The following is a 23,642-nucleotide window of genomic DNA, read 5'->3' as shown; positions in this document are numbered from 1 at the left end:
CCTCCCCTACTTTAGAATCGGTGGTGCGGGCCCTGTTATAGCAACAAATTGTTCACCTCGTGAAACCTGCATCTTTTTACTCAATGACTCATTGAAACCTTCACCTCATACATAAGACACTTTGCGCCCGAGGCGTGTAGTTGGTAGCTTGATATCAGTTATTGCTAATGAAAAGATTCAACCAGCCTGATTTGCAATAATGTCCTCTTTCTTTATTGTATTGTAAGCTAGTAATCATGGTTTGCCTATCATTAAGATAATGTCAGGAAGCGAATCTCAAGGCAATATATTTTATTGCGTTGTTTTTGCCTGCCTTCTAATTCACATGATGTCAGCCCACGCATAAATCATGTTTGCTGTTATGACAGAATATAATATCGGTCTTCTACGTAGCATAAACCTCGATAGATTTGTCTTTATATACCAGCCCAACTTCAATTATATCGCTCAGCACGCCAAACTTTGGCAAATGTCTTACCAATCAATTTGTTTGGAAAGACTTTGGTAAGTCCTCTGGGCTCTGCAACCTTTTGGCTTGAAACAAACGATTCTGAGAAAGAAGAACGGTCGCGCCATTTTTCTATTGCTGGTTGTTTTATAGCATGTCTATTTGGAAAGAAGAAACATGCGTTAGACCGACGTTTTTTGGCATTAGTCAATATGTAAGCTATTCAAGAATTATCATAAATTATCTTGTAAAGCCGGAGAAAAAATCATAATTTCACATTGACGAAGTTAAAACAGATCATTTGACTAAGAAACTTACTAAAAGTTTACTTACTTAATCTACTACAACATAACAAAATAACGTACTCGTAAATGATTAATTAAATAGCCTACAATATTAATTATTGGATGAACATTTACAAGATCATTAATTACAAAATCATTTATTTACAACTACAATCATTTATTTGCTAAGTATGGCAAACAATCTGGCTTTTAATAATGCTTAAAAGTTTGGAAAATAACTTTGTACCATTAACTTTGAGTCCTTAATTTGTGTTGTGGAATAAATTGAAATTAGGGTCATATCAAAATAGCTAGCATTGGTAAGGATAGAAGCTGCGAAAGCTGTCTTTTTTCATTATATAAAAAATCATTTTCCGACAGGTCTTAGGCCAAAACTAAACTAAACAATCAAGACATTGGCTCCATCAACACACTGTTCAAGTGTAGTACTTCTACTGCTTGCCACATTTTTGAACGGAATTTCAAAGCAATAACCAAAAGGCGTAAAATCTTAGACTTCATCATACTAGCACTTTCTGTATTCTTTGTTTAAAGTTTTAGGGTAGTTTCTTAATGACTTGTGTTGGCCTGTCACATCAATTCGTTTATAAGCCATTTACATTCTGATGTAAATATGCATGCTTAGTCTTTGAGCTCGTTTAATATTGATCGTCTGGAATTCACGAAGCAAAAAGGCTTTGATACCTTAATCATACGATTTTCCTCCTGCCGCCGGAAAACTGTTTGGCATGTGCCATTATGTCTTTTTTCATGTGGGACTAAATTAATTCAATATCTGTGATTATTAATTGATGCCTAATCTCAGGTTTTGTCGATTATGGTCAATTTACGAAAAGTTTTTTTCTGTCAAAGTATTTATAAGTACTTTAGCACCTCAGGATGTGTTTTGGGCTCCTTCAACATAATGTTTTCAGCATCTCTTGTTGAAGGATTTTGATAAACTAAAAAAACCTTTACCTTGAAAAAATGAACAAGCTCGAGATGGTATCCAAATTCCAAAGCTAAAGAAGAATCGTTTGTATTGAGTTCTTTCATTTTAGTTAGCTCCTGAATTGTGATGTGTAAAAGTAAAGCTCCTTCTGAAACAAAACATTTTTCAATTCTTCATTACCAGATAAGTGTTTTCTCCCTTAATAGGTGACTGAGAATTGTTGAGAACAAAAAACAGGCAGTGTCCTGTACTCGGTTCTTGTGAATGTTTCAGAAAACTTCACTAATGTTTGGGTAATCAATGAAAGTTGCAACGCAAGTTCTTGTAACAAAAGCAGGGTGTCGCAAACAAAGTTAACAACCGTATGGTTGTTTAACTGTAAAAGATAGGAGATGATAGATATCTTATGTGCCTCCCCTAAAACAATTCTATTCAGGAAACATTGTTTTTGTCTGAGATGACGTTAACATTACAGAAGCAAAACAGGGAAATCTGAACTAAAGAAATTAGCTTTTCTACCTGATAACAAGAATTTTTATTACTTTAGTATCCTTCCTTTTCTGATTTCAAAGTCAATTTTGCAGGGAAATACCCAACTGGTATTTCCTTTATGCATTCACACTTTCTTTTTTGCATTGCAAATGGTTTTGTTGTCTTCCTGGGCTATTGAGTATAAGACAGTCATAGGCAAAATGCATCTTGATTTTTAGCAAGGACAGTCTCTTCTGGTGGCATTTGAATAGATTGATGGCACATTGCTCTTAGAGTCAGGGAAGGTTTGTAAAGATAGTCACTGAAGATTATAGCATATTAACCCCTTTTTATACTGAAGATTATAGCATATTAATCCCTTTTTTGTACTGAAGATTATAGCATATTAACCCCTTTTTTGTACTGAAAATTATAGCTTATTAACCCCTTTTTTGTACTGAAGATTATAGCATATTAATCCCTTTTTGTACTGAAGATTATAGCATATTACCCACTTTTTTATTTAAAAAACTTGCTGTAAGAAACGAGTTCTAGACCGAGGGGCAGATTACTCCATAATAATCTCTTACACCATTGATTGAAATCCTGTTGTTTTATTTGATAATCAATGGAAATTCTTTTGTTTTGGTGGAAATATCGTACGCTATTTGCAAGAGTGAATTGCCCCTATTACTAGTTATTCCAAAAATGTTTAACTTAAAAAAACAGAACTCCAGAATTTCACAATTTTCCATGATTGAGTCGAATAAAACTTTTGCCTCAAACAATGAATTTTTTTTGTTTCTCCAATTCTTAACAATCAATAAAGTTCATGGGTGACCTTGATACTAGAAACAATTTGTCTAGCATCGCTAACTAGAAACATTATCCTTGTTAGTTAATACATTGTTTTTAGTACTTTATTTCCTCTTTTTCAACCGGCAGTTTATCTGTATCTAAACAGTCCTGAGATTTATCTATGTATTTCTAATCTAAAAAAAAATAAAGTTCACAATTAATCTCCAGCATTGAATATTTCGTAACCCTTAATTTGAGATTTTGATGTACATTTTTAGATCTAGGAGGAAAATAATAGAAAAAAACAAAATGTAATGTAGGTGCTTTGAATTTTAACCGGAGCAAGTTTTGATTTCAATAAAATTAACCAGTTGTTTAGTAGGAGTTTAATAATATTTTGTCTCGATATTTTAATACAACAAATAAACATCTGAAAAAGGTTTTTAGCTATTTTAGTCTTTGAAACATTGTTAAGTTTGTAGTCAGAAGTTTCTTTTGAAAAATGAGTGTGCCAACGTGAGACGTCATGGTGTTAGTTGTGGTGACAGCAAAAATTAGCCAATCAGTCACAATTTAATATATATTTTCTGGAAGTGCTGCACTGATAGAGTATGTATTGCAAATAATTCAGGCAGTATTTTGAAACATCTGACAACTATTTTGAGAAAGTATTCTGTACAATTAAGACGCTAACTCATTTTTAGAAGCTCTTCTGTTTCTATAAAATAAAATCCTGACCAGCTTGTCTCTACCCTTCTCACGCCATACCCATGAAATCAGACAGTCAATAGCTGGCCACCAAGGTAGAAATTACAAAAATATGTCGACGATGCAATCAAGGTGTATGTTAGTCTAGCCAAACTGGACCTTGTACACTTTTGATGAAGTTTTTAATTGTTCACACCCATGACTTTATGGGGGATTTCGAAATAATCATATGCTTGACTCTTATGGGTTTTTTTGATAAACAATTGTATATGGTTTGTCTAAATTGGTTTATCGTATTTAGCATGACTTACATAATATTATTTGACCAATATTTAAGAAGGTATGCAAATTACTATTAAGTAGTGGCCATTGCTCCTCCTTCATACGTTGTAATAGAAGTAGATAAAAGCAGATTGTACATTCGTCCTAGCCAGTTACCCGTTAGAAAGTACATTCTATCTTCGTCAAGATTCCTTTAGTAATTGGCTTAGATTTTATAAATTCTGCATAATTGATGCATTGTTTTGCTGTGAGGCCATACTCTCTTGCAATGTCTGCAGTATTAGATTCCTTACATGATTGCACTATGAATAGCATGATCTTTACAGGGCCTTGTTGCAACTTTCACTGACGATAAAAATTTGCCTATAATCATTGAATTTTCTCCATTCTGAATCCGTTATAAATTGAAGCTCAATTCATCATATGGAATTACCGAGAGAAAATTTACAGAAAACGGCAAGAATTCTTGGCTCATGACATGTCATTCGGTTATTGGTATAGAAGAGTACTGCTTCTAAGGTTTGCTCAGTTTTACAGAGTTGTCTGTAGGTGTCCATTAGCTTCTTTGAAGCAAGGCCAATGAGCAGGGCACATTTTGAAGATTGATGCTTCGAATGCTTGAAAGGTAGCTGCAATCTCACCCAATTACATAAGAGCTAATTTAAAGGGAAACTATTCTCCCTTTACATTGGCTCCGATACAGTTTGGAAAATGCGGAGGCCAAGGGAATATTTCTCACCCATAACAAAAGATTTTGAAAAAGTTCTAACGTTTTGCCATGGCCCTCAGAACCCCCTTTGTCGGAGGCCCTGCCTTATCATGGGACATAGCAAGGGGACTGTTTGCAAAGATAGAGCTCGCTTGTCTAGCTTTTAGCTAGCTTTTACCGAGGCTCGCAATATAAGCAAAGATACAACTTAGTTCTTTTACCGAAAAGAATTCAGCTCAATTATATGAACAAGATTTAACAAGTATATTTTTGTACGAAACTGTTGTCGGAAAATGCTTTATTCGAAAACGAAAAGAAAAAGTAGGAGACCGGTACATGGGAGCACGAAGTGTAGAGCAGAGACAGCGACAGCTGCTGCAGAATGGGTGGGCAATGGACGTGGCCTGTGAGACCACACCCTTTTTGCTTCGTTTCAGTGCGTTGCCACAGGTTAAGATTCCTTTGAAAATATGATCTACCCCTACCTAGTGCTTTTTAATGCATTTATAGAATAATTTGTAGACTATGTTTTTATAAAAGTGTGGGGGGAAGGGGTAATTACCCCACATACCACTCCTCGGCACCGCCACTGTTGCAGAGGGCGGTTAAATTGAGCAATTTTATTTATTCTGCTATTGTTTACTTATCTCTCCACCCTGCCTTGCAGCTCTTCCGACGTTTCTGTCAGGAGATGGTTCCTATATGCCAAAATTGAAGGCCAGACATAATTGAGTCCATTTTCCAGATCATCTTTTAGAAATTTTGCTAGATTTGGGGAAGAATCGCTTTCCCAATGTTTTTATCTCTTAATGTACAAAAAAGGGTACATAAAAGCAGTGGCTTTTTGTTGTGCCACAGGAAAGCAATTATTGAAGAGCACCCAGGCTATTTTGGGAAAGCCCTTTCTCATAACTAGAGAATTTATAAACAAATTTCTCCCTTCTTCGCTTTATTCTTTAGTAAAAAAACTTATATTTGTTTGTATATATATTTGGATATAATACTTCAAATGACATCGTGCTTAAGCTAAGATAGCATGATCCTGAAGCTATTCTACACAATTAAAAGCCAAAGACAAGGTGCTATTTTTACACAATTCGTCCTACTTCTCTAGATACGGTTGGCCATTTTTAGATTTAATCGATAGAATCCGATGTAAGAATTGGAGCGATAATGACCTCGAGATTTTCTTGGCTTTGGATATGGTGACCCATAAGTGGATAATCCTTGACAGGATTCTTTTCTGTAAATTATATTTTAATAGATCAAGTATAGGATTAAAATCCATTAATCATCCTTTCTATATAACAATGAACCCAATTGTGACAAAGAACATTTTTCAAATTGTATCAAAATTGAAATTGTTTGATTATTTGCAGTTATTCGAATCAGTTTGCTTAATGAATTGAGGAACAAAGTTAGCTAATAAAGAAAACAAAAAAAGGTTATTATCGCATATGGCTGATGGGTCTTTTTAAACATAATGCGAAATAGTAATTAGTAATGAGAAGATTCTCTGCATTATCCCAAGCCACAAATCAAGCTTGATTTGTTTTTCAGTCCATGGTTCTTGGTTTTCTTCAGCCACCACCCGAAATAATCACTTAAGAGACACGTCATACAGTATTTTCGCAGAATTGGGGAAATTACGATTAATTTTGATGTCCCTTATCCAAAAAGATCAGGGAGTAAAAACAAGCTAACATGTAAACAGGCTGGCAATAACGATCCTCTCATAATTTGGCCCAATTGAATTGCATTGTATCTCTGTACCAGCTGATAGTCATCTACGACATGTTTTCAACTCGTTCTGCTGTCTCGTTTTTCAAAGTCAAAGGTTCAAAAAAGTCATCGGAACACAAAGTATGGTAAATAAAAGAAAAGCAAAAACAGCTCATTTCAGCTAACGGTCCTTGAAAAACTGTTGTGAGGATTGTAAGACGTGGGCTGCAATAATGAGCTTGAACTTGGTTTTTATCTCATTTTCATAAACATAACAACTATTTACATTATCAAAGCTATAACTCAAAACTCTGTTGTAAACTCCATAACTCGCGAACTCGACTCGACTCAACTCGACTCGTAAACTCGACCAACTGAAACTGCAACACCTATCTCACATTAGCAAGAAAACGAGGTTGTGACGTACGCATTATAACATCAACCATTAAAGCTAACTGGCAGGTCCGTGTATAACAAAAATAGCTGACACTACATCAAATTGACATAGCTGACACTACGTCAGATTGTATATGCATAGTGTCGTTGTACCATCCTTGTCTGCTTGTTTATGTTTGTCAAAAGTCTGGTCATTTGTCAATAAATTGCTACTTCCCTATAAAGACCAAGCTATTCAAGTCTCTACCAGGCACGTTAACCGCATCTTTTTCGATGAATCCCGAGGACGAGTTTGATGTCACAAAATATCTATTTTTAGAATGTTTGACTTTTGTTCGTATAACCTAAAACAAGGCCATGAAATACTACATTATATGCAGAATCAGTTTAATTATTTAGAGATTAGATGAAAAATGGCCAATGTAAGATTTGAAATTTTCTAACAGATGCCTTTATATTTTAGCTTGGCTCATAAAGTTATAAACAATTATGAACCAAACAACCGTGATTTGCTTGGGGAAGAAAGAACCTTTCGGAGCAAACCGAAGCCTAGGGCATAGGCTTTTACTTTCATATCTCTTAATAGCGATTGGAGTAGGAGTGCGATTAAAGATTATGTACTCGCGCAGTTTTTTAATTGAGTTTTGTAGAGATGCGTGTGTTTTCTGCACATATGGCTTTGCGAATGAACTTCTTGATGGTAGAGGGCGTGTGCCACAGGACCCCTTGGATAAGCATTCCATAGACTACTTTCCATGCCATCCTCTAATTTGCAATTTTTCTAATTCAGCATTATTCTGTTCAGCGAAAAAAGCTATGAGTTTCCTTTTTTCAGTCAGAAAAGTATGCAGGACATGGCAAGAGTGGTTTAGATCTTTATTTTAAAACAAAGATTTGTTTGAGCATTAAAATTCTTAAGCAGCATTGAAAGATCTCCCAAAAACATAGCGCTTTCTTTCATAGTTATTACTTCTAAGAGACTTGTACTAAAAGTATGTTTCTTTCAGCAGGAAGAGTTGCATTCTACAATGCGTTATTTTTGACACAACAAAGACACCACCGTTATGTAATATCAATCTTGGTATTATGTATTCTGATAGCTTCAATACCAATCCATTTATCCTTTTGCCAACATGTAGCTTTATTTTAAGTGGGTAGATGATGTGGTTTTAAGATGAACAATTCTCTTACCTGTACACATTGCTCATTGACAAGAAACAAAACGTCTCTACAGCAGAAAATTGTGTTTTGCAAAAAGCACTTTAATATACAATGGATGGTTCAACTACAAGGAGTCGCTAGGGCCAGATTACGGGATCCGAATTCAAAAATGTAGTAAGCACTTAATGAACAACTGCAGTAGCGTTTTCCTAGAATGGAATTTCTGACAAATAATGAAACTCCAGGGTCGCTTCGATCTAGTTCTTTATTAATACTGCTTGCAAGAGGACAAAATTTGTTTCCCGATGTCCTAAATTCTCTTAGTTTAAGAGTGCAGGGTTGGTAGGAACACTGACTTTGGATTGCTCTTTGAAGCAAGTAAATTGTCCTTCTAGCTGCATTTAGCAATTGATGTCAGGCACGAATGACCTAAATATAGGCATCTTGGATGTGGTATTGAGTATAAAGGACTTTAAACTAGGCAAAAGCATGTCAGCAACATTAAGATCGTCCCTAAGGCCATTGAGATCTCATCTCCTCTTTTGCATTTAGCACCCTCTATTCGCCACCTCCCCACCATCAAGCGTGGTTTCATTCATTTGTATGCTGTGTGATGTAGGGGATGCACTTTGTTACGTTAAACATCCTTGACCTTTGCAAGAATCCGGAACACGGTTTCAATTACAACGAGATTTGCTTTTGGTTTCTTGATATTTATCTGATGTGCTGATCTCTGTTTTTGTTTGATAAATGCTGTAGACATCTGAATTACACTTTTCGGCATTGCAAAATTTCCGTTTCCCAGTGCCAAAACCTTAGCGCAGTTCCTTGCACGCGAGATATATCTAACTGGCGGCAAAGCTGTGTACAAAAGTGACCTGCCAGAAATTTCACTAGATAGACAATGCCATAGGCTACGTGTTAACTTTAACTGCTGGTCATAAGAGACCAAGAAAAATAATAACAGAACAATTTCTCTGCTTGTAATGCAAGAAGCATCACTGGTATGTGTCTAAGCTAGCTGACAACTATTCTTAAAAGAAAGGTTTCAGCAATGTGTTGAAAGGAAGAATCGTACTTTTTGTGATTTAGCAAAAGATTTTGTTTGGATGCTATATTGGAAACGATGTAAGTCTTTGCCATTTTCCTTGTCTTATAAATCAAGAAAAAGTACTGGTTTGATAATCAGCAAAATAATATCGTCTACTATGAAGAACAAAAGCTAATACAGAGACATTTTTTATTTCAGAGCAGTTTCTTTCAATTTACTCTAGATACAGTTGAATTCTTCAGGCACCATGTAATTTTCTTAGCTAGAAAGTTCCGTTTGGTTCAGAAAAGTAATACCATGGTGTCTTAACCAGTGTAAATGCTAAAAGAGGTTTCTCAATCTATGAAGGGGGACATTTGCTCTTTATTTTGGCCTTGCTATCAAACAGTCAAGGTAGCATTGTATAGTTGTAAAGTAATTTTGTAAAGTAGCGTAGTTTGTAAATCTGTATCGTAATCTTTTAGTTAATATTTATCAAAAACAGTCAAATTAGATTTGCAACGGAAGTCGAAGACTTTAAGATTAGCCAGGAATTTTCTGGAATGCCTTCCTGAGCGAATTACATAGGAGACAACTACTTCTCTTTTCAAAGCAATTAGTGTTTTTTTTCGTTTACCATTACTTTTTGTAATCTTTTTTGTCGCAAATATATAAAGCTTCCACCCTCGCTGGGGCATTCGATGTGAAAATGATATTGTGCTGTTTATAGAACTTTCTATCGAGAAAAACTCTAATTTGACCTTTCAGAATGTCAGCTCTTTGGAGCCTGTCACTTGCATAAATGTATTCATAGCATCTTTATTTTGAACTTTAGGTTCAAAATTTCAGTTATGTGCTTTTTGAATTTTTGAAGGCTGATTTTCAAAAAAAGAGTGAAAAAACAAATATAGACTTCTCGGTTGTATCAAAAATGTGAAAAAATTGGTAATTGTAGATCGAAATTACAAGAGCCTAAATAAACTTGACACAGTAGAACATTCAAACATGTGATCTCCTTTTATCAATTTATTTATTTTATATTCATTAGAGTTTTGTAGTGATTAACATTATTTTTAAAAGGTTAATCAGTAAAAAAATTGAAAAGCTCTCAAAAAACTTTATTTTGCAAAAATGTTGACTTTGTTGCTTTGAAAGGAAATATATCTGGCCTAGCCAACCCTTTTTTCCTTTGTTATAATATTTTCTTTTTTTGCGATGTATAAGCTAAGTGTTTAACAAAAAATTTCTCTTTACACTTGGCTTCTTGGAATTTAACTTGCATTATGAATTCTATTACATTCTCTCAAATTGCAAATCATAGTAGACTAGAGTTATAGTTACACCAAATGTTGCTTGAGAACGTGTGACTGTAAACGGGGTGTGGCTGTAAACTGAACTAATATGAATAGTTTTGGAAAGTTGGGTCTAAATTTTGTGACAGTAACCAGAAACGTGACTTTAAATGGAGTCACTATAATCGGATTTGACTGGAAATCAAAAGCAAATTGCTCTTAAGATGAGTGATGTATTTTCTCTCACCATGGTATTTGGTTTTTCTGGATATTTTTTGTTTTTTTCTACAAACAGTCAAAAATAGAACTATCATAGCCACATGAACACATTTTTTGCATTTACAATTTAAGGTCCACACGTGGTTTTGTAGGTCTGCCCTGAGTAGAAAAACATTTATTAATGTAAGGCCTTAGTCGATTAAGATGAGTAGATTTTGGTTTTGGCCTAAGGCTTGTCTGAGGTCAATGTTTTGAGAAAAACAAGAAAAAGGAACGATAGTTTATTTAGAACATTACCTAAAGTACACATTCAATGTTTCGAAAAAGTTTTTGTTTTAATACGGCAAATTGTGGTGATAAGGATGTAAAAGTAACAGTTGATGCGTCTTTGTGAACATGCTATTTTCAGCAACGAAAAAATTAGTGATAAAGCCCAAATAATAATCCAGGTAAACTTGAGCAGATTTTCCCAAAGCATTTGTCATTTATCCGACGCCCATCTAAAAACAGTGCAGTCTTTTTGGCAAATACTCAGATCACGATAATAAGGCGGGACACGTCATGGTGAAATATTCGCCCCGATTCTGGATTAGCGAAATTTTCTGCATTGAAGCTCGCAGTGTTGTTCTTCTTTGCTAAAAACAAGTGTTCACATACATCAAGGTAGATAACTGAATTTTAGCCGTTAGCTTGAATTACATTTTTAGATATAAGGTATGTTTTTGCTTGATGACTCAATTTTCCTGTTTTAACCAAGGCAAGCCCAAGCTCTCAAGGTTGGAAGCACGCTATGAAGTTTTGTGCTAAGAGTTTTAAGTAGAAACTGTCGACAACGACTGCATAATTTCAAACAATTCTTGTCATCTATTTTCTACGTTGTTTTTTACGAAATGTTTCCATATCACGTGATTACTTGTCCCTAATTGGTCTCCTCTACAGTGGCGTAACAACTCTATATGGATTGTCCAATGTTCTAAGAAATCATTGTGCTCTGCCTGTTTCAAGCCTTTTAGGCCCAAGTTTGTCTTCCAGTCTTATCCTGGTCAAATGTTTCATTCATTCAAAAGACGCATAGGATTGCTAAAGGAATTTTTGAATAAGAGTTTTGAACAAATTGATAACTAATAAAACTGATAATCAAAACGACAAAGATTCATAATCCAGTGAATTTTTGAGGTTTCCTCTGAAACCCTCTTGTCCAGCTGCCTTAAACCTAAACCTAACAAAAGAAAAATTACATGGTAATGCAAAATTCATTAGTCAGGGAAGTTTGACTTCAAGCTCATTAAGGGGACTATGGAATTTTGTAACAATCGAGATGAACAATCGAAATGTTACTTAGGCTCGTTTCCTAAGTTTTTTCCTACTTTTGCATTATCTAGGCTTAACGGCAGATGAAGATAACATCTTGCCACCTTCCTACTCCAAAGAATTGAAATATTGTATAAATTTGAATATTGTTTAAAGAGAAAACGTTAAATCACATATTTGCGGGGAAATTAAAAATGGCATAGCAACAGATGAAACCTTCCAAATTTTGTTTTGTCTCTGTGATATTTATTATATTTGCGCAAGCAAGCTTATGGCTAGTTAGCGAAGAGCATGTTGTGCTAGCTGCCGTTGTTCAACTTTTTGTAAAATGCTATCAAAACGTTTCATACAATGTTCAATAATTATTCCCTCGTTTCCTGCACTTTTCCCAGTCGCTCTTAGTCATGTTCTGTTTAATAGGACAGACATAAAACTTCTTTTCTCATACAAGCCATGCAAATATAACCAAACATTAAAATAAATTTTCTACTTGGTTATGAATAAACTCGCATTAGATTTAACATCTAGCATCATCTATATATCTTTTTTCTTGTAATTTTCTTCTTGTTGTATACGTGATTTGAAACTTTTATGAGTATAAATATATTTTATGAATAGGTTGACAAAGCGACAACTCTCAGTTTTGTAGCAGCAGTAGATCTAAATGTATGCTTTTAATTTAGGTCCAATATCCAACAGCTACCAAATCATATCATATGTACACAACAGAGTGGTGCATGGCTGAGTGATGACGTCATAAGATCGTTTTTAATGTTCAATTTAAGTAATAAAATCGAGGAAACAACATTGCATTGTTTTAAAATTGAGTGATATCGATAGACATGAAATTAACCAAAGTAACTGTTGTTCCAGCCGAGGACAAATCACTCTAAGAAAATCCTATTGCTTAATCTGAAAATCCCCAGAAATCCTTTTGTTTTAGGTAAAATCTCGTACGCTGTTTGCAAAAGTGAATCGCCCCTCGGTTCCAGTTTGATTCATTTCTTTCACAGCCAAGACTAATATCATCTTTGTTTAATAGCGAAATTGTCTGCATTTTTTTGGAGTTTAAAGACCCGTCCTATATAATCATTCACAGGGGCAACCTCTTTCCTGGTCTTTAATATTATGGTTCTTTTGTTCAAACTGATTAGTTTTGGAAGCATGTTATTTAGAACCAATTACAGTTAGATTATAGTTTCCAACATTAATGCTCTAGAGCCTACCCAATAATCTCTGCTAGGCCACATATTTCATAACATGGCCGGACACTTTCCAGATAAACCTGTTGAGCATAATTCTAGTCTTAACACGATATTCTTCCATTTTTCATCTAGGTGATACCCTAAGTTGTTTAACATGTAGTCATTCAAGAATAAAATTGTCATAAATTCTCCTTCTCATCAGATCATTCTTATATGGAATAACCATTAAACTAAGCTTCATCAATTATCCCTTTCAATTAAACCATCCGGTGGCCTGCAAATAATTTTGATAAGTAAAGAATGATTGACGTATGTCAGTTTTATGAAGCTATTAGTGCTAGACTAAGACTTTTGATGAGGAAAACAGAGTATTCGTAGATTATGGCCTAAAGATATGCAATTTCAACAGGAAATGTGACACCAGTCTAGTTATAGTCAGTTCTTGCATGTAATTATTCTGTTAGGGTATAATTTCATGATGTTTTAATCCATTTTTCAGTGTGACGTTTTTGCTTTTAAAAGACCCTGGAGGTTTGTGTTTGGTTGCAAGGGCATTGAATCGGCAAACGTTACCAGCAAGGGTAAGCATATCGTCTTTACTGCCTTTTCCGTTGTCTTTAAGTTTTAACCTAGAATCTAGAATAAGGCCTTGCCTGACCTAAGTCGCTGTATCTTTGTGGTGCAGCCTTTTTTGTAAGACATTTTGCTAATTGCATAACAAGGGTAAATGGAATATCGGTAATAGCATACAGGGGCGGTGCTAAGGGGGGTGTAGGGGGTGTGACACTCTCCTCAAGAGTTATGAATCGGTTGTTTACTCGGCAGATTCGGAAACTTTTGTTGCTTCCTCGGCAAAGTTGTTTGGGAAAAAATAAAATAATCAATGATAGTCTATGGTATATTTGTTTTTGTTGTCATTTCGATTTGATCCTCTTCGCTTCTCAGCATGTTAATATTTCAACCGGTAATTGGCAAACCGAAATCAGTGAGAACCAAACTTCACAGTACAATGTTTCAGAGTTGAACGCGCGAATGATGAGAATCATATTTATTCTAAAGGAAATTTTGTATTGTAAGGTAGTAAAAATTGCTTCAGCAAGTGCAGTTTCCAGCGAACTGGAGGCATCAAAATTCGAAAATTGCTTCACCTTCTGCGGCAACCACGATGCCGTCTAAGTTAGCAACTATTGGGTGCTTGTTTACTGCTTGCGTCACAATAATTTGGAACCTAGCAACAACTTTAAGATATTATTGTTGTGTTTTTATTAAGATATTATTCAGAATGGTACTGTGAGGTAGGGGATAAACAGAGGGTTTTAAAAATGAGTAGACTTTCAAAATGAATGAAAAATTTTAACAACAGTAGGAAAAGTAACAATTAGAAGGTCTTGTCCAGGAACCACAAAGTCAGTATTTAGTAAAAGAGGTTGAAGGTCCCTTTTTTTTGACATCAGAGTATGCCTTCATTTTATGTGATTAAAAATTCATCTGCTCGGCAACCTGATACTTGACACCCCCCTTCTCCCCCTGATAAAATTTTCCTAGCAGCGCCCTTGATAACACAGCAATCACAAACAAAAGATTGTACTTTTTGGAATGTCCTTGTAAACACGCATATCGTTTCTCGAAGAACATGCAACCAGTATAGTTGATTAGGCATCAAATCAGCATTTCTGGAAAATGTTATTCGTTTTTCATAAAAACGTTAGACTACATGATTAAAACCGTTTCATTTAAACAGTGCCACCTTTGTTTATGGAAGCTGTACTTTTATATAATTTAAACACTTTTACGAAGAAAAAGGGTAACGCTTGTTGTTGTCCTGCGAAAAGGCAAATTCTTTTGAAGAGCGAAAAACTTTTTGTTTTTAACAACAAGTGAGAAGTTGAATTAATGCCATTCAAATGTTACCAAGAAGCACATCACGTTCTTGTTGTGTAGTTGCAAGTTTACAGAATCGCATAGGGCGTGAAGCTTTAGTAGCAACTGAATATCAAGGCACGAACAAGTCTGTTCTCAGGTTACTCAAACCCTTTAGCCGATTGGCTTTTGGAAGCCTTGAAAACCGTACCAGCTTAGCTTTTTTAACATTTTCGTAGACGCCTTTGGTCAATACCTATTCACGTTTCACATATCATTAAGGCAGTTTCTTTGATTACCCCGTGTCTTCAGTTTTATTAATGTTTGACGAATATGCTAATCAATTGAGCTGGTAACTGGCGCTTTACTTTAACCAATGCATTGTTACTTAAACCTCAAACTCTCCAACAAAACAAACGACCTAGCCAATCAGATACGTGTTTGAGTATTGACGAGGCTGCCGCCACCTTAATGAACATGAGTTGTGGCTTTGTTTACAACAAGGCAGTCTATATAACATGTCTCTATTGATCCATTTGCATTTCTTAAAGTTGAAATGAATGTTCACCGAGTTTATTGTTTATTGCTTGTTACAGAAAGTCCCTTTGTTCCACCATGCTGTCAAAACATGCCATGTTTGGCCAATTAACAAACTAGATTTTATTTGAAAAAACATGTTGAATAAAATTGATTTTTTCACACGCCGAAAAGTCTTGACAATACCTTTTGATATATCAATATTTAATCAGGAATTTTTAAGTGTAAAACACTTTCCTTATCCTTTGCTCCCATCAAAGTGTTCGCTTGAATTCTCGCATTTGTGCCAGCAGTTAAATCTGTAGTGAAATTGCAACAAGGAACTTTAGACTTCTCAATAACGTATCATACAAGTCAATACCTTTTCTTGGCAATATTGACTGCATACAATGAATATGCTTGAAAGAGAGTGCGATGAAGCCAAATTAAAACTGATGATCAAGTTTTTAAATCATTTTGAGCCCAATGCTTGCTCAACGCATTGTAAAGTTACCTTGCTTTTGAATATACTTTCAACTACAAGTGTTGCATCAAAAATAGCACACGCTCTTCAAATGCCACATTTTCAAATGCCCTAATGTTCAAATTTTCAAATACCATAACCCAAGTTCCTTCTATAATACCCTTAAAGTGATCGTCCAACAGTTGGGTCAGAAAAAAATATGAACACTTGTATGCTTCCATTCGTTAAAGATTCCATTGATATAAATGTTTCTATAACTATGCTAGGCATATATAATGATAAAGGGCATGTTTTAAAGCCATAAATAATAGCAACGAAGATAAACTACGACTTCACAGAAACGGTTTCTTTTAAAGTCGATCTGTGGTGATGAAGTTTTCACATCACAGCATGTTTTCGCCCTGCTCAGTGGCCTGGGTCCTAGTGTATTTTCCATTTATTAGTTTGTTATTACTTATTATTTTGTGCTGGTTTGTCTAGGCTACTCAAAAGACTAGCGAATAGCTTGTACGATGGAGCATATAAGTCTACAAAGTCGCTAGAATGATTCGGGATCAAAGATAGCCAGTCAGGAAATGGCTTAGTGTCTTTTCTCAAGATGTTCCCTAGCTACTTAGCGTTGGTCCGCTTTCTTACTCGAAAATCAAATTAATTTCAGAGTTAGCCGAAATCCCCAGAATCTGTTTTCGCCCGGTGAATCCATAGAGGGTGGAAGACAACCGGACAAAAATGACATTGTCCTCCATAAGTTTGGAAGATCTTGTAGACAAGTATTAGCATTTGATGAGTTCCTCCAACTTAGTATAGACAATGTACCAATACGAGATTAAAACAATATCCATTTTTGGTTTTACTTAGTATATAAAACATAATTTAATCAAGTATACTTAGAAAACTCCTAGACATTTATTGAGAGCTTAGCATTACCTTGTGACACAGCAGTGTCTTGTTCATTTTAGAACTTCAAAACAAAGACGAAGGGAAGGTGCTGCTTAGAAAGAGGTTTAACATATTAGAGGTACGTTTTCAGTTTACTTAATTTGCATCCTTAATTCTCTTTACGAATACACTGAGGACAACTTGTTTGATACTTTTAATACAAATTTCTAGTTAAGAGCAAAAATATATGCTTTTTTAGAGAATTTTGCTTTCAGGAAAACACCGCTAAATCGTAGGCAAACTGGTGATCGCTTCCAAATATCTTTTTATGTAGGGTAAAGATACAAGGAAGGTAGAATTTCCTCAAATAAACTCAAAGCTTCTCCGAGGAAGGCCCATATTTGTTGAACGTCTAAAAGGCAGAAGATTTGTATAGACTTAAAACTAAGCTGAAATTATTGTGCAAAGTTTGGTTCAACTTTCTCTAGAATCTTGCTAATTTTCACACTTAAGCAATGGTGGTACAGCTGCCATGGAATCAATAGAAAAACCTACATTCATTTTTATCTTCTGAGTTATTGAGCAAGTAACACAAGGTTGGAAAAGCAATTGATTTTTGCTGTGCTTTGAATGACATTTTCTTTATCTAGAACCTTCTTCGTGATTTTATTGTTATGTGTATAAAACCATACGTTTATCCTTAACAAATAGCGGAGGAAGATTTTTTTAAACTTTAAATTTGATACCTTTTTTGTAGGGCAAAGCTTTTTAGACAATGAAACTGACAGATCTTAGAATATTTCACACCATTTCTTGTATGGGATAGAAATAAGTGTTTCAGCTTCCCTCGATAAAAGATATCTGTAATTTTTAACATATCAGTTGTTATCAGCCCTACATAGCTAGTTATCACCTACAAGCTATTGCTATCGAAGAACATTTCCTAGCTAGCTTATTATGAAGCTACCACAATTATAAAGCTACCAAAAATCGTGAGACGAAGGTACGTTCTAGCAAGAAACTTAAGAATTTTCCATTTTTCCATGAAGGTTGAATTCGAAAATGCTAAGTAAACCATATTTGGTGTATATCCGTTATAGAAACTTTAAATGTACAGTAAAGTGATTCTATAATGCTTTAAAAGTTTTGTAACTTTCCCAGAAATGTCTTGAAAGAGACATACCTTAAAAAATGCTATCATTTATCTCTAATGCCATATTACTCGAAGTATTCCTCTCTTGATACTCTGTAAGGTGTATAAATGCATTTAGATCTACGTCTTTAGTCTCAATGAATATCATAAGGCTGATGATAGAAATACTAGAGCCATAACTCATTTCTTGCAAAGGCCTTCTCCTGTCAATGATTGTCTTGATACAAAACTTGCTTCAAGAGAAAGACTTAGAAGGGAGTGAAATCGATGGATTTAAGTTAAACTATCGTATTTTATCTTGATCTCAATGACTTAATAAGATTGGAAGAGCTTTCAAATAAAAGTGAAAAGGTCTTTTGGTGCCATTATCGATTTTGATTGCTACACAATCTTCACCTTGCTTGCGAAGAAAACAGAAAACGAGTACTTAGCCTCTGTGTAACCAACTCAAGTAGAACCCTGGGTATTGTTAGTTTGGTGAAGATGCTAAGCCTCTTTTTATTCGGTTTAAATCACCGCACCTTTTTTAAACCCTCCACTTTTCTCAACTCTCCACTGTTCCTTATTACATTTGCAATATATAAACAATGCACCTTTAAATTACGCCAGTTGCAAGAATCCATTGATATGTACTACCTGTGTTCTACGAACAGTACATGGGTATATAGATAGTACATATATATTTTGTTCTACCTATGTACTATGAATGTATTACCTTGGTTCCTGGTAATTTGTCATCAATATTTCTTAATAAAGTCTATATGATACTTTCATCATTGTCGGGGAATATTGCGTTTAGGGAAGGTGACCTGTGGGCAAGCAAACAACTCAAGCATTGCAACTGTCAGAAACTTTTGACATTTTCTTTATTTTTGGGTGTGTCGAGCTTTAAAATTGATTTGAAGAATGTTAGAGAAATAATTTTTAAACGCAAGGTTTTCGAACTTAATTCATTGACAGAAATCCCAAAGCATTTGCCATCCAGACAAGGTATTGGTATTTATATTTACATCAAATGTCAACATATTTCCATGAGATTTTGACAAGAAAGGATGCACATAATGTTTCAATCTCTCCTTAAAATAAGTCAAACAACATTGGTCTGCATAGATGAAGCAATCAAGAGAAAATTTAAAGAATTTATACAGTTGATCTTCCTGCTTCCATTTCTGGCCTAAACATATTCCCATTATGATCTCTATACGTTATTCTTGTCCCTTAAACGGTATTGTTGCGAAGACAACCGTAGCCAGATACAAAGGTATTTAATGGAAGTCATAACAACGTACATCTTTCATTTCTCCTGGTAATATGAGTTTTCAAACAAACGTAATTCTCAAGGGTTTGCGTAGGTTTTCCTTATTGCATTCTAGAACCGTGTCTGAGGTGAATACCAAAGAAGATAATCAGTGTTGAGTCGCCTTTTGTAAGAACATACATCGTATAAGAAGGAGTGAAATCCTGTTTACGATTCAATAATATCTGGCAGGCTAATTTATCACCTCGGTTATCTTGCTTTTTATATTTTAGCTACATGATCTGTTACGTTTGATCTCTTGCGACCGTTTGCATTCATTTTCCAGTCGGTCGAAAGGGACAGAATGTAGATCGTCTACACGCGTAGAAGTATTCTTTTGTTATTTTCTTTGCCTTGTGCGATAGACTGACTATGCTTTGAGGGGGATGTTTCTTGTGAGAACACGACTATTTTGTTGATAGAAGTTTGTTTGACTTATGGCGATGGAAAAATTCAATTATTTCGTGAGAATTTTCGCAAGTTGCTTTGACTCATCATATGAATGCCCAATCTATAAAGGCCTTTTGACTATTAATTGAGTATTTTTCGTTCAATGTCAAGATTTATTAAAACAACATATTGTCGTGTCTTTAGCTGACATGGAATGTGGTATACTTAATGAAAAAGGATTTCAAGAATTCTAGTGAAGGTCTTAGCAACTACCTCAAACTCAGAGGCAGTGTTGATTCTAATGTCACATGTTGTCAAATTGTCATCTTGTTTTTTCAGTGTTAATTTTAGAGGAAGCTAACTATGAATAATTGAAGAAAGAATGACTGCAGAAGTAGCATTTTTGACAGGGCTTAGCTCGTTCTTACCTAATCAACCTTCAAGTATCTTGGTCAAAACTATCAAATCAGAGAACTGCCAGATTCAGGGTAGCATTTCATCAGAGCTTTTTGTTAAGAAAACCTCCAGCTCTGCACATCATCAAAATATTTTTAGAGCTTTTCGCCCTTTAAAGCCTGGGCTTCTATCAGTCCAAACCAATCTATTCAATATTTTTTATAGTCGATCAAGTGATTGCAAACTACAAGTTTTAAAGGATAAAAATACATGACTTTAAACATTCCTGTGATGTCAAGAGCCTTATCAGTGCTTGCAACCTGCTGCAAACCACATGCAGGAGGACATTCAGCATAAGAAATTAAATTGTTTATCCCTATATCCATTTTGACATGAGCCATATCCTAGGTGTATTGTCTTTGCTCCTCTTGACCTCACATTTGCCAACTGAAACCTTTTGTCCTACCATTCAATTCAGTAAAAAAATCATAATAAGTCTTGTCATAACCTATAAAATAAAGGTGAAGCAGCTGATCGGTACAGTTTCCTGCATCAATACAGTCGAACTGTTTCATTCGGACAAAATATGATAAGGCAAATAATCAGTGGTGGCACCAGGGGAGGGCTGGGGGGGGCTACAGCCCTCTGTCGGAAGCATCTAGCACCCCCCCCCCCCATCGGAGGAAATTTTAGGTTACTGTCGGAGCAAATTTGACAAAGTAACGTACAAAAACTACATATTTTAGTCATTTTAGCCCCTCTGTCGGAAGCTCCAACCCCTTTGTCGGAAGATTCCTGGCTCCACATCTGCAAATAATTAAGAAACAGAACATTTCTTTAATGTTTTGTTTGAATCTTCAAGCTCCACACAGTTTCATATCCAGCTCCATATCTCAAAATTCCAGCTTCAGAAAAAGGACCCAGTCCCAGATTAGAATAATATCCGCATTTCTTTATGTACAGTTCCATGCACATAATCGTGCATGGAACTGTAGTTTATATGTTATTCATCTGTAATATATTTGCCAATAAGATGCAAAGACGTTATCTGGGCTTTTTAGTTTGAGTCTAGAGCATGCTGAACGAAACTCGTTTCCAGACCTCCCAGAATCGATCAAAGTTTGTGACAGGACAAATTACCTCAACATGAGATTATAACGATCTAAATGCTCCGAATTTCATTATATAGAATTCATTGAAATAACCCTAAATAATCTCGTCAGATTGTTATTTGATGTTTTTTACAGAGGCTAATGACAAATTCTTTTTTATGGCAAATTTTACTAGGCTTGGACGATGTTCAATACATTTAACTTTTGAAGGTTTTCATCGTGCGATTCATTCCTTTCAGTATGTACTAATTCATTATAATCTACTGTACTTTTTTAGGCCTTCTACGTAATTAGAGGTTTTGGAGAAGTTATCTTCAGGTTTTCTCACCGAACTAAATGAATGAAATGTAAACTCATTTTCGTTCGATATCAATATCATTTCGTTGACCAGTAAGCCGGAAATTTCTCTCATCAATTGATGGCAAAAGATGTATGACGAAAATTTTCTTCTTTGTCAGGCAAAATCCGAGGTAAATGAAAAAACTTCGGCTACCTTATTATAATGCTTAGATTTATGAATCCGCTTGGATTACCTGAAACTTTAATTTGTGGCACAGATTAGGCATGTAAAACTATAAATGTAAACTTTTGTTCTTCATTACCGCATAGGTGACATATAGGCGCGGTTTATTGGTTGGATTTCTAGGCCACAGTGCAAAAATTGCATTACTTATTATACTTATACTTTCATAAACTGTGATTCGAATATAGGATGGATAAGTTAAGGAAATAATCCATCGATGTGTGCTTTATGGTAGATAGGCATTGGATTGGAAAGGGTCTTTTTGAGTGGTATAATCACGTTGTCAGTAAATCGGTTGTTTTCAAAGCCTTGTCGGATGAGTGTCATGGTCTTTTAAGAGAATTCTGACAGTAAAAATTTGCGCTTCCCGTTAGTACGTACGTGGATCAACATAGTAAAAGAAGTTGGAATTTGGAGGGAAAGGCGAGCGGATAAAGTCTAGCTGGGAGGAAATAGGAGGCATTGCTCTAAAAAATTTGCATGACTACACCCTGTGGGATACATGAAATTGTCCCTTTTGGAAAACTTATCTGAATAATGTTTTCATTGGCTTTACGCTAGTGTATTTAATAATTGCTTTTTTCTTAAACATCAAGTTCTGGTCAATGGTAAGTTGGGGGATGGGATAAAAGGGTGTTGGGAGTTAGGAGCTGACCCATTGCCCCCTAATTGCAACAGTGCTTGTATGTTTTTTCTGTAAATCATTAATGCAATTCCAAAATCATACAATAACAATATTCCATAATTATTACCATAAATCATTATCAACAGTCTCATTTCTTAACACTTTCCTAACACTTTGTAATTTTTCTTGTTTGTATCTACCTATTGTATTTCAATTTTAGTTGTATTTTCCACCTCTTTCTCATTTCATTGTTAACATTAATGTTTATGTTTGAACTGCTTTTATGTAGTGGAATTTTAAAATAAAAAACTGAACTGAGCTGAACTGAAATTTCGAATAAGAGAATTTTGGAATATGTATTTTTCTTCCGTTATTCTTGAATATTCCTGCTTATAACACTGTAGGTTATGGGAAAATTCTTTACATCGTCGACGTTTCATACTTTGTATTCAGAAAACTTTTAACTTTTTAAAATTCAGACTGTCTAATTCTTTCCCATAAGAGTTTTAAATAGAAGTATGGGTCAAAAAATATTTATCTGTTCATTGATACGTCACATTCAATTTTTCATCATTTCGAAACAGCATCAAACTTCAAAAGAGACATAATTGAGGTGTTTTTCATGCTAGTCATTATGGTCAAAACTAGCAACGTTGATAGACCGTGCATTGCAAGCAAAACATGGTTGATATTTTCTATGGAGCAATACTCTTTCTTTAATATAAAATTCAATTTCGTTTCTACCTTTTTTTCTCAGTATGAATTTGTTTTAAAGCCAGCTATTAGTATCCTGCTAATACCAACTTTAGGTACGATCTTTTACTTTACGATGTTCCTAGACATACTTAATTCAAATAATTAACATAAGAAATTTACATACATAAGAAAATGATTTGTGGTAGAATGAAAGACAATGAAAAAGTGGTAGAAGAACAGTGGCAAGATACAGTAATATAACTACATATGCAGTGGCATTGTTAGTAACTAAATGTATAAATGGGGATACAAACTAACTTCTTTTGATGCATTTGAAAGTGCATGTTATAAAAGCTACACACAGCATCATGATTGCACAGATAATTTCCAATTCTCACAAACATTTGGTATAAACGAAGAGGCTTTTTTCAGTTATTTTCGAGCTCAGGGAACTATTGGTCCTTTTTAAGATGTCTCCATTATAAGTGAATATGATAAGCGAGGGTTCTGTGAAAAAAGCGAAGGTTGCATTCTATCAATCAAGTCCGTACTGGGAAATGTATGGCCTATAATGAAAATTACTAGCTCTACCATTGTCGATCTTTTATACAAATGTATAGCCTATAATGAAAATTATTAGCGCTATCATTGTCGATCTTTTATACAAATGTATGGCCTATAATGAAAATTACTAGCTCTACCATTGTCGATCTTTTATACAAT

General features: G+C 34.9%; 1 protein-coding gene across 3 annotated transcripts in view; it reads left to right on the top strand.

Moving 5' to 3' along the window:
* LOC135682146 (discoidin domain-containing receptor tyrosine kinase B) overlaps positions 1-23,642 on the top strand; it is a 36,326-nt gene that overhangs the window by 913 nt on the left and 11,771 nt on the right. The window contains exons 2-4 of one of the 3 annotated variants that reach the window (XM_065196900.2): positions 2,395-2,460; positions 13,488-13,569; positions 16,808-16,866. The gene's annotated coding sequence lies outside the window, so the exon portion shown is untranslated. Of the gene's footprint in view, positions 1-2,394; positions 2,461-8,547; positions 9,060-13,487; positions 13,570-16,807; positions 16,867-23,642 lie in introns of those variants that run through there. The other 2 variants (XM_065196899.2, XM_065196898.2) reach the window with 2 other exon arrangements.

The sequence above is a fragment of the Rhopilema esculentum genome, chromosome 16 (assembly GCF_057945365.1).
Source record: "Rhopilema esculentum isolate cy_ngs chromosome 16, ASM5794536v1, whole genome shotgun sequence".
NCBI lineage: Eukaryota > Metazoa > Cnidaria > Scyphozoa > Rhizostomeae > Rhizostomatidae > Rhopilema > Rhopilema esculentum.
The sequence above is the reverse complement of the archived record's forward strand: the minus strand, read 5'-3'. Positions and strand labels throughout refer to the sequence as shown.